Source organism: Morus notabilis, unplaced genomic scaffold (genome assembly GCF_000414095.1).
Source record: "Morus notabilis unplaced genomic scaffold, ASM41409v2 Scaffold139, whole genome shotgun sequence".
NCBI lineage: Eukaryota > Viridiplantae > Streptophyta > Magnoliopsida > Rosales > Moraceae > Morus > Morus notabilis.
The window spans coordinates 568,297-572,756 of NW_010361068.1; positions in this window are offsets into that span (position 1 = coordinate 568,297).

Genomic DNA, 4,460 nt, shown 5'->3' on the forward strand with positions numbered 1-4,460 from the left:
ATAATAATAGGGTGATAAATAATAAATATAAGTTGCATAATATTTAGATTATGAAAATAAATTGTCAAAATTTGAATAAAATAAATAAAAATAAAAAAAATAAAACGTGTTAAAATTAAAATATATTATTAATTTTAATAAACATACTAAAGTACATATTTATTATAGTAAAGTTAACCATAATTAGGCTAATATTATAGTATTATGCATATAAAATAATAAATATAAGTTGTAATTGTTATTTTTTATTTTTTATTTTATAAGTAAATTAGGGGTAAAATAATAATTTAATATAAATATCAAGAATGAAAGTCTCAATTAAGATGGAATATGGAATTGTCAATCTCATTTCTCAATTCTATTGAGTGAGGCTTATAAATTCCACTCACATTATAAGATAAAAAGGAATAAATAAATTAACTCTTATTTCCAAATCTTAATAAGTAAGCATGCTGTCAAACTCTATCATTTCTTTCCACTTTCTCCTCTCTCTTACTCTCTGATGTTGATTTCATATCTTTTTTCACGCAGAAGGAGGTTTGTGCCAAATATTTTATTGCGTATATTAAAATTTGTCTTGTTAAATGTGGTGATAAAAGAATTTGTTGCCTTGTGATAACAGTCCACTTAGTTTATTAACCTACTTTACTAGTGATTCAATATATAATAGTTTTTTTTAGTTGAACAGTTATAACTTATCCAACTATGAGTTTTTTTCCCTAATTTCAAATTTATAAATATATAAATTATTCATTTATATTTGTATAAATGTTAGTGGTTTGAATTGAGTCTTGAATAACAGGGCTTTAAAGGAAACTGCCGTGGATTTTAAATTTGAATTGACATATACTGAGACATGAATGATTGTAAACATAAATTATTGTAAATAATTCTGCAGTCATATTATCACATTATATTTAAAATATTAAACACGTGTTCACTTAGCTCAAATTTGTTAATTCGAGTTAAGAAAGTAAATTTAAATTATAAAAAATTTGAGTTTAATTTAAATTTTAAATTAAGTGTTTAAAAGAAGATTGATTTGATATTTAAAATTTGAGTGTTATATTTACTTGTACTAAAATTAAACTCTAATTATAAAAAAATGTCTTTTTTAAAAGAGACAGTTCGCCCTATAAAACTAAGCTTGAGTAATGAAAAAATAAAGAATGGATGACTAACTCGAGTTAACTCGAGTTTAAAATTTGAGTTACATCTTGTTCATTTTGTAGATTCGAGTTTTCAATTCGAGTTGAGATGTGACATTTTTTGAGAGCTTTTTACTGTAACAGAAAAAATTAAATGTGACATTTTTTGAGAATTTTTTACTGTAGAAATCTAAAACTGAAAATTCGAATCGGTGAAATGAACGAGGCCTTAATGAATGCATAACTCGATCTAATTTCACTGAGTTTGGCTTACTTAAATGTGATCTAAATGGTCCCCTAATATACCTCTAGGTACACAATGTTTGGCCGAGATACCGCAGATATCTGACCACAAAATCAGTATCCAACCAAGATTCCCTAAGTATCCGGCGGACTATCGCGCAGCAGTAGTCCCCGAAATACCTAACCGAGATACCGACTGACATCCGGCCGTATCTGGCTGAGATACTGTCGGTATGTGGCCAACAACCGCGAGTATTCACCATGATATTGGTACCCGTCTAGTATACCGGTTGGCATCAAAATCACAAAAAAATAACGAAAAAATCCTGAAAAATCACCAAACAAATCCATAATCCACAAACTAAGAAAAAACACAATACTGGCCAATTACCACCATAGTACAGGCCGGTATCTACCAATACCGACGGCACCACAACTATTCTCATTATTGAAACACAAAAGTTCACAAACAAATTCATAAAAATTCCAAAACCACGTATTAGAGTTTACAAACTCCAAAAAAAAAAAAAAAACAACACGGCTTGCCGTGGAAAGCAACCAGTAGAGCCGGAATCACCGATGAAACTGGCAACGCAAATCTCCTCCACGACGGAAAAAAGATGGAGGTGATGATTTCCAACGGGGAGATCTGTTGAAGAAAATTTCACGAACACAGATGAGGAAAAAAATCATAAAGAGATCAGAGAAAAAAAAAATCAGATCCAAAAGGAAAAAAGAAACAGCTTCGTCGCGGTGGAGACGAACGAATCTCCTTTCTTCTATCGAACGGAGGAGATGAAGAGGCGTCGCTTTCATCCAAACAGAGCTACATTCTTCTACGATGGTGGTGGGAAGAAAGGAGAGAAGAGCGGGGGAGCTCATCGACCACAAAAACCGGCAGTGTAGCTCTTCTGCAATGGTGGTGGGAAGAAAGGAGATAATAGCAGTAAAGCTCTTCCGCGGTGGAGACGAACGAATCTCCTTTCTTTTATCAAACGGAGGGGATGAAGAGGTGTCGCTTTCATCCAAACAGAGCTACATTCTTCTGCGATGGCAGTGGGAAGAAAGGAGAGAAGAGCGGGCGTCGACGACAAAAACTGACAGTGAAGCTCTTCTACGATGGTGGTGGGAAGAAAGGAGAGAATAGCATTAGAGCTTTTCTGCGATGGCGGGGCGGGGCAAGGTGGCGGCTGGAGAAGAGAAAGGGGAGAGATAAGAGAAGGTAGAAAGAGAAAGTGAACAGTGGCAGCTAGAGAAGGTAGAATGAGAGAGAGAAAGGAGGGAGGGGAAAACGAACCTAACCCTAGTTTGAGGGTATTTTAGGGTGTGTTCGGCTACCCAAAAAATTTAAAAAAAGACAATTCGAGTTTTAATTTTATTCAAGTTCATATTCTTTTAAGTTTGAACTCGAGTTTGAGACTAAAACTTGAGTTCAAGTGTCCCCTTCAACTCGAGTTCAGAAACTCGAACTCAAAATAATGAACAATATTTTTTCTATTCTTAAAAATGCTATAACTTTTTCGTTTTAATCATGATTGAGATGATTTTTTTCTATGCGTTGACAACGAAAAGACGAATAAAACCCCATTCATATACCCTATTAAAATTTTTAATCACCATTGAGTTTTTATTAAAATACTATCTAAATACAAATTTAAGTTTTTACTCACTTAAACACAAACTCAAAAAAAGATTATTATCTCAAACCATAACTCCAATGTACACAACCAAACACAAACTTAAGTTACAACTTCAACTCAAATTATAACTCAAATTCAACTCAAAAATTATACTCAAGTCACACTCTAAAAGAACAGGTCCTTAATCTTTTAAGCCTCATAGTTCTTCTGCCACATGGCAAAACATTTGAATGTTTCTGGTCATTGTTGCAACTTCAGGTGGCGGGCAGCTCGATGCCTGAAAATTTTCGGGCACGGCGGGCAGGTGCCATTCGCCGCTCGTACATGGTATTTTTCGGGCACGGGCTCGGGCAGCCCGAAAATATTCATTCCCCCGACTGCCTGCCGCCATGGAGATGTCGTCCCACCGCTGTCCGCTGGATTTTTTTTGAATTTTCTGACATTACCCGAATTAGCCCAAATTTTGCCTTAATTTGGCCGAATTTTTTTTACCGTTACCCAAATTTTGCCTGTTGCCCAAAAATTGCCCTAATTTTTTTGACCGTTAACCCAAAATTTGAACCCAACGGATCTTTTTGCCCGAACCTGACCCGCCGTCCGATTTTTGCCCGAAAATTTGAACCCAACGGCTATATTTTTAACCGTTGCCCAACCTGCCCGAACTGCCTGAAAATGTTAGTAGCCATTAGACCCAAATTTTTGGGGAAAAAATTTATTTTTCAAGCCAAAAATTTTCCGATAAATACCCCCCTCCCCCCAACCATTTTCCTCACCCAAAAACTCTCATTTTCTCTCAATTTCTCTCAATTTCTCTTAATCTCTCTTAATCTCTCTCAAATCTCTCTTAATCTCACTTAAATCTCTCTCAATCTCTCTTAATCTCTCTTAAAGCGCTCTCAATCTCTCTTATTTTTATATAATGGCTTCTTTTGGTTATGGTGGTGATATTCCTATTGATGCCCAATTCAACATCAAAGAAGGGTAATTTATTAATATTTTTCAAACACAGGAATCGCAAACTACGGAAAAAGTTGCTGAGGAAACTACAAATCTTACCCCTAGTGGACGTACTAGAGGTCGGGGATGTAATGGTAGTGGCACTGGTGGCCGTGGAGGAGAGGCAAGCGGTAGTGCTAGTGCAAGTGTTGCAAGTGTTGGGAATGGTGTCCTAGAAGCATGAGATGTAATAGGATATTTATTATTTATTTAATAAAATAGTTTATTCATTATTTTATGTGCATATATTTATGAATATTTTGTGAATATCAATGAAAATTCCATGATTATTTATGTAACCTTAAACACTGTATATAAGTGTTATATACGAGAGGATAATGTTTAAGGATAATAATCAAAAAGCAATGTTCATAATGAATTTAATTAAAGTTCAGAATCTTTAATTAAAACATTATTAATACATGTCATTCCC